General features: G+C 39.7%; 1 protein-coding gene and 1 pseudogene across 5 annotated transcripts in view; both read left to right on the top strand.

The window, feature by feature from the left end:
• Window positions 1-12,552, top strand: part of NRG1 (neuregulin 1) — a 1,071,954-nt gene that overhangs the window by 344,774 nt on the left and 714,628 nt on the right. The window lies entirely within an intron of this gene.
• LOC112644947 (RNA-binding protein EWS-like) lies at window positions 9,999-11,803 on the top strand (annotated as a pseudogene).

Genomic DNA, 12,552 nt, shown 5'->3' with positions numbered 1-12,552 from the left:
AACTCTGGTTCTGCCCTAATGGAGAGGAACAGTGGCACAAATAATCCTAAACCATAGATAATTCAAATGCATTTCTACTTGGCTTTTGAATGCTTTTTATGATAATTTTCACAGCACATTGCCCTTCTAATTATGTTTTGTTTTGGGTAATATTGAAATTAACTTGTATTTAGTGATTATGTGCTATCTGATTGGATTAGAGAGGAGCCCCAGGAGTGTGTTAGAATACTGGCTGTGTATGATCCTCAGTACTTTACACCACAGCAGTCCAAACAGTTAAAAGGCTTAGAGAAATGGAAATGCTCTGACTAGCAGGCAGATAATCCAGGATCTCATTTGCATGAAATTTCTTCTTTTTCTTTCTTTTTTTTTTTTCTTGGAGGCATGGAAAGTAACTCAAAAGAAAAGAAGAAATCTAGGTACATTAGCACTAGGCTTTGGGTAGTAAGGAGTAGTTAGACCTGAGTAGCCTCAGACAGTGGCAGTAAAAGCAATCTGAGCAGTCAGGCGTGAAAGTAAGGCAGTGGGTCAAAATGAAATAGCAAGGAAAGAGGCCTTGATAAGTAGTTTCTGTAGATCCAAGCAAGGCACTCGCTTAAAGGCTTAGTATGGAATCAGGCATCCACAATTCCATGAAAATCAGAAGACAGGGTGAAGAAGGAATAGGAACCATCCAGATGATCTGTGTAATGGCACAAAGGGACAGTAACAAGGGAGTACTATTCACTGAGGCAAGATTCCATCCAGGCGAAGAAATATGTGCAGGGTAACCGCTCACCAGCCTTAGCAAGATGAGAGCCAAGGGAAAACACTAAAAAAGTAAGTGGCTAGTCACTTATTTGGTCAAAGACAATGGCAAAAGCACCCGAGTACTGTCTTTAAGACACTAGTCATAGTTGTTAAAATAAAGCCCCACACCCTCCCAGAAAAGATCACTATGATGAAAACTGTTTAAAAGAACAAAACTGTTTGTACAGCAGGCCTTGGGGCCACCACCTGGAGGCACAGCTTTCGATTTAAATTCCAGTGCTGTGAACAAGACTGGATCTAATCCCTGGGTTCTTCAAAATCCCTTTTAAAACCCTGGTCAAGGAGGCCACCATCCCTCCCTCTTGTTGGTTTCCTCTAATACTACTGAGGATTTTCATATTTTTCCACAATTATTAAAGAAGAAATACAAGGAAGTAAAGAAAATAAGAGGAAAAAGTAGGTATGTGTGGCAAATATAAGATAACTCTGGTTTAGGTTTCCATGAGCTGACACTGATGAATTATTACTGGCTGTCGGGAGTGCTGGGTTGAGAAGGGCTCAGCAGCTGAGAATGCAATAATTGATTTGGCAAATGTCTGCTCAAGCAAAGAAAGGGAAGTGTTGACAAATTGGCGTCATCTTAGCCCCTCTTCACTTATTTCCTGAAGAGCCAATATAAATTAAATATCACTTTATTTCTGTTTGCTTTGTTATGTAATTATTAGGACATAAGCTCCACAAGATAAGAAACCCTGATCAACTTGTTCCTTGGCATCTAGAAAAGAACAGGAAATATGGTAGGTAGTCAGCAAGGATTTGCCTGACTTCCCATCCTCATTTAATATAGATCTCTAAAGTTGCAGGTACTATTGTGTTGTACCAGCAGAAGTGATTTTCTGGATTTGCTAAACCCAGAAAGAATCAGCATTCTATTTTTTCTATGTATCAACATCAAATTGGGCACTCGTTTTTCATTTGAGGGATATGCCTCTTCTAGGCCAGCTGGCATAAATGTGGTAATTGACACAATGAAAGAGGCTTTTCTGCCAACTGGGGAAAAGGCATTACGCATGATAGGCCCATGCTGTAACTACATCTTTGCCTTCACTACATTAGAGTGGTGACATGTGCTTACAGCACTTCATCCCTCTTTCACTCTCCCCACATTTGAGCCTTTTCTCTCCACTCTTCTTTTTCAACCATGTTAGATTCATCACTGGCACATCACCAGTGAGTCTGTTGCAGCCCTTTATAATTCCTGTGTAGGAAGGATTTCCCATGTTGTCTGTTTACCCCAAGTGGCATTCCTTCCATCTGTTTACTTTTGGTTTGTTTTCTCTGTAATTTAACTTTCTACAACACATAAAAGTACTGTTGAGTTTCTTCTTAAACCTGTGGTATTTCTTATATTGTAGGATAACCTCAGGAAACATGAAATTCTAAGAATTTAATACCAATATTATATTGGGCTCACTTTTAAAGCCGTACAAGCCTTTCTATTCATGCTGTTTCACTTTTCAGAGGAATTCAGAGCTTTTTATTGAAGTGTAAGGCATTTCATAACCATGTCAAGATACTTTGAGGGAGAAGTTAACTGATTGAGCATCAGCCGGTCTTGGAGTGTTTGATGCCAGTCATCTCAAAGGGCTCCATCTGATGTATGTTCCACCTGAGCACATTTTATCAACTGCTTCTCCTCTCCTCTGCTATGATTAGTTCTAGATAGGAAGGATGGAAGCTCATTTTACAAGACATACGAATACCTAACCACTACATGTGCATATTCTCGTATACCCATGAATCCAATCTGATTCTCTCCCTCCCTCTCTCCCCTCCCTCTCTCCTTCTCCCCTTCTCTCCCTCTTGCTCCTTCTCACTCCCTCTCGTTTCCTCCACCCTTTCCACCCCCCCTTTGCTCACTCCTTTACAAAGAGGAAAACTTAGTTTGCCTTTTTCTATCTTAAGATCCTTATTTCAGAAAAAGTCAATAAGGCAGCCAAAAACACCCATTCAAGAACTGGGATATCTCTCTTATTTCTGACAGTTTTTAAGGGGTGTGTGTGCATGTGTGTCTCCAAGGCAGAAGAGTGGTAACAGTGTGTTTGACAAGGATCAGTCAGGCAAAACATTCCTAGTGGTGTTTGTATTTTATTGTTGTAAAACTGAGGCATGGGTAGGCAAACTGATATTGTCTACACTGAGTGAGTCTCTGATGCACTGATTTGTTTACCCTAATTAAGCAGATATAAAATAACCAACAAAAATACAAATACATGACAAACACATAATGAAGCATACATAAAATAATTGACAAATATATAGCAATTTCCTTTGGGGCTATTAATGGTATACTATAAGTAGCTGTCTAGCCTATCTTTTAAATTTTTTTTATTTTATTCATGATAGGTACACAGTGAGAGAGAGAGAGAGAGAGAGAGAGAGAGAGAGAGGCAGAGACACAGGCAGAGGGAGAAGCAGGCTCCATGCACCGGGAGCCCGACGTGGGACTCGATCCCGGGTCTCCAGGATCGTGCCCTGGGCCAAAGGCAGGCGCTAAACTGCTGCGCCACCCAGGGATCCCTAGCCTATCTTTTAAACTTTAACTATATTACTGGCATGGCTGTAAAAAAATGTGATGGTCTGACCTATTGGCTAGTGAAACAATCATTCATCCTCCATACTGGTTCTGAAAATATGAATGTCTCAGTAAATTCAGATATAGCTAATGACTATTTTCAGGATATAATGGAGAAAAGGGCTAATGGCAGCTCTTTGGTTTTCCAAATATCAGTTACTTAAATGTTTCCAAGTCTTCGTTTTCCTCGACTCCATTTCTTCATACCCTGTAGACAGAGCTACCCTTTTCTATCTCTTAATAATGTTGATTTACTTAAACAAAACAGAAGATTATAGGGGAAGGGAGGGAAAAGTGAAAATAAAACAAGACAAAATCAGAGAGGGAGACAAACCATAAGAGACTCTTAATCATAGGAAACAAACCGAGGGTCACTGGGGGGGAGGGAGTGGTATGGATGAAAGTGGTAACTGGGTGATGAACGTTAAGAGGGGCACATGGTGTAATGAGCACTGGCTATTATATAAAACCGATGAATCGATGACCTCTATCTCTGAAACTAATAATAAACTATATGTTAATTACTTGAATTTAAATGTAAATAAATGAACTAACAATAACAACAACAACAAATTTGGTTTACCTGGCTGTCATGTCAAAGTTAAGGGAAGGGGGAGAAAGAGTTCTGGTGGGTAGCCTGAACAAGGTAATGGTGCTTAAGGAAAGTTCTCAGTTTCTACAATAGATAGCAGGATCAGGACTGAGCATGTCATGTGAGCTTCTAGCAGCAGTTCAACTATCAATTTCTTTGCTTTGTTTCACTTCAGACTTATCACTTGAGTTGTTACTTTGCACTACTTTGAGGGCTCTTGACCTGCAGATCTGCTGTCCTGCCTGGACACTCTATGTAAGTGGTGGGTATAGTAGTTCTACCCATTGTTCTCCTCAAATGCAGGAACATAGATGTAGACCATTTGAAACCTTAGGGATCATACCAGGTTCTACCATCTTCTTGAGCCTTAATCTATTATTAAGGCTTGAAAACTGTTTAGGGAATCTTCAGACTAACCATTTACATATTTTTTCCTTATCTCTAATCTCCCTTGGCATTGTAAGCTTTTTTTTTTTTTGGCAAACTTCAATTTTTATCTCCTTTAGGTCTGCTGGCCCACTCTCCTCCTCTACTGCTGACTTAGCTCTGTGCCTGTGGGGTTGTTAACAGATCCTCCACATTCTCAACATTTTCTCCTTGCATTTGCAACCTAGGTCTTCTTTAAGGACACTGGTTCCCTGCAGCCCAATTTCCTTTCCCCTAGCACATATACACATATGTAATTGGAGGAGGGGAGTGGCCTGTAAAGGGTGATTGGCCAGGCAGCTTTCTCCTTTCCCACTAGAATTTTCAGATATTTGCTAAACTATGTCCATGTTCTCCCCTAAATTGTTCTCTTTGGTGGATCTTGCCATTGAGCTACATGTAATTTATTCCTCCTCATAACTCACATTTATGGCCCTGGAAATGTCCTTAATGGACAGCCATAAGTGAATTAGGCAATAGGTCCTTGGTCTTACTTGGAGATGCTTGCGTGTGGTTTCCTCATCTGCTTTCAGTGACCCATTAAACAACCTAACTTTACAGTTCCTTGATCTTGGCTTTTCCATGGACCTTTGTCTCCATATGCCCACAGGAATCTATTTTCTCAGCCGCATCTACTATGTATGCTCTCTCAACAAGAACCTCTCATATCCCATCTTTTCTCTTGAGCCTACCTGCTCTTGACCACTTTTGTACTCCCAGTTTTGAATCTTTTATTCTCTCCCTGTTTCCAAGCTACTTTAGGCTTCATTTTCAGGACCTCATAGTCAGTCACTTGAATTTCTCTTTCACCAGCTCCCTTGAACTTTCAACTCAATCTCTTTACAACCCCCCTACCCCAGTCCTGGGTCAGTTCTCTTATTGAACTTTGCTATTTCTAGACTCAGTCAGAACTGGTATAATAAAGGACAGCACTAGAATAAAATTATTTATTTTGATGGCATGCACTTTACATCCCATCCTGGTACTGTTTGACAGGTCCTAGAAATGCATGCAGACTATATAGCTCACACTCTGTCCCAGAGCCCAAACTACCAGCGCTGAAAATGACTGAGTCCCCTAACTGGGAAAGGGTGATAGATTAAGCTGTTTTAAAAATTTGTTTACATGTGCACATACATAAAGTATAATTTTATAGAGATGAGCAAATATATCTTATATACAAATTGGCAGGGAGAGATTTAGGAGAATTTCTAGTATTTTTTTTCCTTTTGGTTTAGTTTACACTTTTCTCCTCCTAATGATCTCCTACATCGTTATCACCCTCACCTCATAAACATACACCAGGAAAAATTATGTCATACAGTAAAATTATGTCAACCTAGAATATATCTGCGTTTTTTCACCAAAACTCATATACTTGAGATACATACAAATTCATACTTATAATACACATATGTATGTGGTAAACACACTCATATACATAATACATGTATGTATATATACACACATGCATTCATAATACTTATATACATATATACTATAGATATGTAGGCTTTTTGGTTGTTGTTTTAAAAGGTGAGATCATAGCATATACATCTTCAGATCAGAAACTAGCTCCTTTACCTCCCAATCCCAGGGCTCTTTCAATCATACTATATTGAGTCCCATAAATTAGTATAAAAGACTAGTGTTATGATACTTACAACTTAATGTGAGAATATGCTATAACATATATAAATTTTCAGGCCTGAGATAGGGAGAAAATAGAGAAGACCAAGAATTCAGGAAAGTTCCTGTTAATGGTTCGGTGGTGGTGTAGATAGACCAAACTGTTTTTATTGAGCCAAATTTACCAACCAGTGGAGACTCATTAAGACTCCCAGAATTTGAAGGGGCATCAATAAAAGAGAAATTTGTGTTGAACAGCTATGTGAAATATCATACGAGAGGAATTCACTACCCATCTTAATAGAGCTCTTTTTACGGAGAAAGCCATGGATAGACTGTGGTTGAAGATCCTCCCTGGGCTCTAAAGCACATCTGGAAAGGCTCAGCTTTCAAACTGGAGCTCCTTTTGCAATGCTGGAAATATTTGTCTTGAGTGTTAGAAAGCTATTTCCCAAGATAATAAAACTCGTGGCAAAATATGAGAACCTTCATGTTTATGGAAAAAAAACCCACACTTTCTTAATGGGGCCTATATGGATCTATTTGTCAAGAGTTATCCAAGTGTGCACTTGGTGAATGTCTACTGTCCCCAAAGTACCCTGAGTCCTGGTCCATTCAGTCATCACATAATTTAGGGGCATGCAAAAATTATGCCAGGTACTAGACTAAAGGGAGAGAGTATGGTTGCCCAGACCTCCCACACCCAAGTGGGAAATGTACTACTGAGTATCCTGTGTGCTTGTCATTTCAGATAATTCAATGTGGAGTTTTTGACCTTCACTGACAAAAAAAGTGAGGAATGAACAAATGTTCCTTCAAGCCAGCTAATTCTTTGGTTGTTATGAAGCTGATTGGATCTTTTATATGCATTCCAAAGGCTCGAAAGAGAGTCCTTGAAAGAGAAATCCTATAATTCTACCAGAAGAGGTTTGTTACAGAGACCCCTTGAGACACCCCCACAGCAGGAGCACTTCAACTCTATCGTTATGTGATGTTTTCTCACATTATAGGGCACCTGACAGTTGAATAGAAAATTGCTTTTGGTGCTGAGTTTTCTGAAATAGTTTAGGAACAGTACTAGCTTTTAGCCCTTCATTGTGTATATCATCTTTTCCTTTCAGTGCTCTGCATCTGTATACATATAATTATAATAGGATTTTTTTCCATACCTACCATGTATCAGATTCTCTACTGGGCACCACACAGGCATTTTTCTGATACAGTCACCTTGCCAGTCATATTATTATCCTCACTTCAGAAGGGAGGTTCAGAGATTTGAGGGAGTCCTCACAATGTCACAGAACTGCAAGAGGCAGAGGAATGATGCTCAGACCTCCATGTTTCCAAAGCCTGGCTTGAGACCCCCGGCTGTCCAACCCCTTCCGCCTCCCCGCCTACCCAGCTCTGGATCAAAAGAGAACCAGGAGGTGGAGACTAAGTTGAGACAGAAGTGTATTCTACCGGGTTAGTTTTTAAAGGAGGACCTCATTTCCTGAAGTTGAATATTAAGTGTTTACAGGATGTACTTGATATTAGTGCAAACATATTTCCCAGAGTTGGGATTGTCAATGATGGCTGTTTCCGCACAAGTGCTGTGAGGAACAGTGGGAAGGGAGAATAGGTTGACTTTTTAGGGAATGAGACAGTTTGAAAATGAAGAAGAAGACAGAAAGTGAAACTCTAATTCCCAATCCTGACAAAATATCTCTAGGGTACTTATGGCTCATCCAATGCTTGTTTCTCTGTGTAATCAGATAAGCTAGCTTTTAGTGAGTGTAAATTTCTCTGGATCTTTTTAGTTAACTATTTCTAAGTATAGGTGACTGCCCAGATAAAGTGGCCTAAAGTCACGCTAGATGAAAAAAGTATCCCATGAGACTGGATGCCACCATATAAATATACTCACATTTAAATTTAACCCTTCCTAGCTCTTATATTTGTTTAATACTCATTTTGCACAATATCTCCTTTGCAATAGATTCCTGGATGATTGGTGCTTTCATGTCAGTATTTATTCAAGAAAGGAGACCAACCTCAAAAAGAGTGACCCTTGAGAGCTTACCCATTGATTCCATGATAGAGCTGGGGATTAAATAGCTCTGAGGTGATGCACTGTATGTGATTTTTCTTATAACTTTTCATGTGTTACATCAGTACACTCATCAGCTGAGCATGTCTGCATTAGCTAAAGAAGGTATCCTGATCGATGTCTGCCCATTCTTTGGATAATTATCACTGTTTGGTAAAAGATTAGGAGTTTTGAACTCACCTCCCTGGTAATGAAATCAACTGTTTGGTTAACGTTAACATTGCACAGTTAATGCCTGAATAATTCCTCATCACCCCTCACTCTCTACCCTTAATCCAGCCTGGGTTTCCCTTCATCTTTGCAGGTTTCTGACCTACTTTGTATTTGCCAGATATCTGGAGGAACTAATTCCATATAGTAAACCCTGTTCTCTGACTAGAGTCCAATGATCAAGAGGTCCCAAGAACAAGGCATTCGATAGCATTATCCTCTCTTGTCATGCCATATGTGCATATTAGTGGGAGATGAAATTAGCTTACTATGTATTTTAGAAATAAATATCAAACTATTGGAAAATTCTCCAATGCATCTAGCAGCAAACCTTTTGTTTTCCAACTTTAATTTTACTATAAAGTTAAAAAAATATTAATCATGACTCCATCTCAACTGTTTTTACTTTGTGGGAAATATGAGATCAGTGGGTGAGAATCTGGCATGGGGGTGTGTATATTTGCTTGTGTGTGTTACTTATGGCTGTTAATTATCTAAGAAAGGCAAGTGCTCAAGTGAAGGGAAACAGACAACGGTTCACAGTGATTATGAAGCTGTGTTTGTATTGCTGCCAACTCTTGGGGAAAATTTCGTATCTGTTTCTACAGAAAAAATACTGGAAAATATCAGTGAAAATGTACAAATGAAATCCTGAAAGCCTTAAAGATTTATGTCTCTTGATAATTCAAAATAGAGACAAATATTATTATTTATGAAGATTAAATTCTTATGTTTCTATGCTACAATATTTAGTAGTAATAGTTATTCCCATACACTGTTTACATTAATCCTGACCATACTAATTCAGGGGATGAGCTGCTATTTATCTTTGTCTGTTTATGAAGCCAGTTTGTTAGGCAAATGATCAATGTAATTTGCTTACAGTCATTCAGAAAACCAGTAGTCCTCAAACATTTGAGAAGCATCTTTATACAAGTGTTATTTTACTTTTATATAGAATATTCTTCTTTACCTAGACATTACCATGTTAACTTCAAACCCAACAGGCCTATACTGAAATATTCAATTTTAGGATAAACCAGTGTCCCCTGCTGACTCCCTTGTTTTTGTTGAGATAACTATTCCTCCCATCTTGGAACCTCAAAGTCTTCCTTAATGACTCCTCTTCCTTAAAGATTCCTCTCGTATTATGCATATTGATTCTGTCAGAATATCCCAAAATTCTGTTTTCTTAGTATGTTTTGAAGCTATCTTTTTGGTTCATTTCCAGCATCTCCATCTCAGATCTCTACTAATCTACTGGACTTATTTTTCATCTCCCTGCCTACCATTTTTCTTCCTCCAGTCCATCCTATACATCAGTTTCTCCATCTTTTGGCATCTGTAAACCACTAGATATCTCAGGTAGAAACTTATGAGTTATATGTAAAATTTTAAAGTATTTTCATAATTTTAAAACAATAGTAAACGATTTTAAAATGGTAATAATAGCAATTATGAGTATTTATAATAATTATAACTGATAATAATGAAAAAAAACAAGTATATTGCAACTTTCCTCTTACATGAGGATGTAGATAACTAGCCCTAACAGAGTTTGAGCAGTAGATTCCGTATAGTCTATTTCTTCATTTATGCTTTATTTCTACTAAATTGGAAAGACCTAACTTAAAAGTCATTGTGAGAATAATAGAGAAGGAGAGAAAATGGCATCCATGGATTACAGTACCTACAGGCAAACTGCACCCTAGCAGGGCTACAGTGATTATACCACCCAGCCCACTCAAGAATATGCACAGACCATCCAGGCATATGGGTGGCAAAGTTATGGAACCTATGGACAGCCCAATGATGTAAGCAGACTGACAATACAACTTCTCATGGACAGCCTCCCACTGGTTATTACTACTCCAACTATCCTCCAGGCATAACGTTAGCCTGTCCAGGAGTATGGCACTGGTGCTTATGATACCACCATTGCTATGGTCACTACCATCCAGGCCTCCGGTACAGCTCAGTCTGCATATGGCACTCAGCCTGCTTACCCTGCTCTTGGGGAGCAGCGGGCAGGCACCACACCTGCAAGACCACAGGACGATAACAAACCTGCTGAAACTAGTCAACCTCAACCTAGCACAGGGGGTTACAACTAGTCCAGCCTAGGATGTGGACAGAGTAACTATAGTTATCCCCAGGTACCTGGGAGCTATCCTGTGCAGCCAGTCATGGCACCACCATTTTATCCTCCTACAAGCTAATCCTCTACACAACTGACTAGTTATGATCAGAAAAGTTACTCTCAGCAGAACACCTATGGGCAGTTAAGCGGCTATGGACAACAGAATAGTTATGGTCAACAAAGCAGCGAAGGGGAGCAGCCACCCACTAATTATCCACCACCCCACAAACTGAATCCTACAGCCAGGCTCCAAGTTAATATGACAAACAGAGTAGCAGCTGCAGGCAGCAGAGTTCATTTTGACAGGACTACCCCAGTGGCATGGATGTTTATAGGCAGAAGTCTGGAGGATTTTCTGGACCAGAAGAGAACCGGGGCATGAGTGGCCCTGACAACAATGGCACAGGAAGAGGGGGAATTTGTGGAGGCATAAGCAGAGGTGATGGGAAGGAGGACACAGTGGAACAGGTGCTGGAGAGCAAGATGGCCTCAATAAGCTTGGTGGACTCATGGATCTTGATCTAGACCCATCTGTAGATCCAGATAGAGATTCTTATAACAGTGCAATTTATGTGCAAGGCTTAAATGGCAGCATGACTCGAGATGATCTGGTGGACTTTAGGCAGGATGGAGTTGTTAAGGTGAACAAGAGAATCAGACAACTCATGATATGTATCTACTCAGACAAGGAAACAGGAAAGCCCAAAGGCTATGCTACAGTGTTCTACAAGACTCCGGAACTGCCACGGCTGTTCTGGACTGGTTTTATGGGAATGGTTTTCAAGGGAGAAAACTTCAGGTTTCTCTTGCTTGGGAGAAGCCTCTGATGAACAGCATGCAGGGTGGTATAACTCCCCATGAGGGTAGAGGAATGTTGCTACCCCTCCGTGGAAGTCCAGGGGCCCCAGGAGGTCTCAGGAGAGGCTATGGAGGTCACAGAGATGGTTACTTCCCCCAAGAGAGGCCCAGGATTCTTGAAGGAATCCATCTGGAGAAAGACATAACCAGCACCAGGTTGGAGACTGAGAGTGCCCCAATCCAGGGTGCGGAAACCAGAACTTCACCTGGAGAATAGAAGCAACCAGTGTAAGGCCTTAAAACCTGAAGGCTTACTTCTACCATGCTTTTTACCCTTGGGCAGTGACTGTGGCAGAAATGGCCCTGATGGCCTACAGGGAAGAAGAGGGGGGGCTCATAGACCACAATGGTCCTGGTGGAATGTTCAGAGGTGGTCATGGTGGAGACAGAGATGGTTTTCATAGTGGCTGGGTCATGTATCCAGTGGCTTTGGTGGATGAAGCTATATTTATATTGTTGGCCACAACATTATGATTATTCCTTGCCTGTGCCTTAGTATTTTTCACCATTTGTGAAGAAAGATTAAAACAAGTTAAACAGTATAAAAAAGAGTCATTGTGAAGAGCAGCAAATACTGGGTGGTCCTTCAGCTAGTTCTGGTTTTTCTGATCATACAAGGATTCAGAAATTATGGAGAATTTTCTACTGTAGACATCCAGCACCCTATCAGGAACTAATTAGGTTGAAGGCATGCCCTTCTCAAAAGTGGGTGAAATGTTAAGATAACTGACCAATGGATTTCTAATGATTTTTTGGTTGGATTTGTTATAATTATTTCTTCATATTCATTTTTGACATTCAAATGTGTCAAATATGGCCAATAGCACTGATTTCTTTCTTCAATAAGTATGAAGTATCTTTAAATAGTAAGAAAGAAATTCTTTTCAACTAATCCTGTTTGTATCAAAAATTGGTCTTTTTAGGAACTTTTCCTCTCTCTTCCTAAATGTTAAAAACTATATGTTGTCTCTGAAGTAATAGATTCAGGATCCTCCAGATATTGAATGTTCCAATTAGATAAGTCATTGTAAATTAAAGAAATCTTTTTTACTGGATTTTTTTTTCACTTAGTGTTCATTTCAGGATCTTTACTCTTGACAGCTAGAATTCCTAAGTATGAAGAAACAGAATCTTCTATTATCAACCCATTTTCTTACAAAGCATGCTGGAAATTCTTGGCTACGATCTGATCATATTTATAGCATTTCTTATTTCTTTCAAAC

The sequence above is a fragment of the Canis lupus genome, chromosome 16 (genome assembly GCF_003254725.2).
Source record: "Canis lupus dingo isolate Sandy chromosome 16, ASM325472v2, whole genome shotgun sequence".
Classification (NCBI taxonomy): domain Eukaryota; kingdom Metazoa; phylum Chordata; class Mammalia; order Carnivora; family Canidae; genus Canis; species Canis lupus.
The sequence above is the reverse complement of the archived record's forward strand: the minus strand, read 5'-3'. Positions and strand labels throughout refer to the sequence as shown.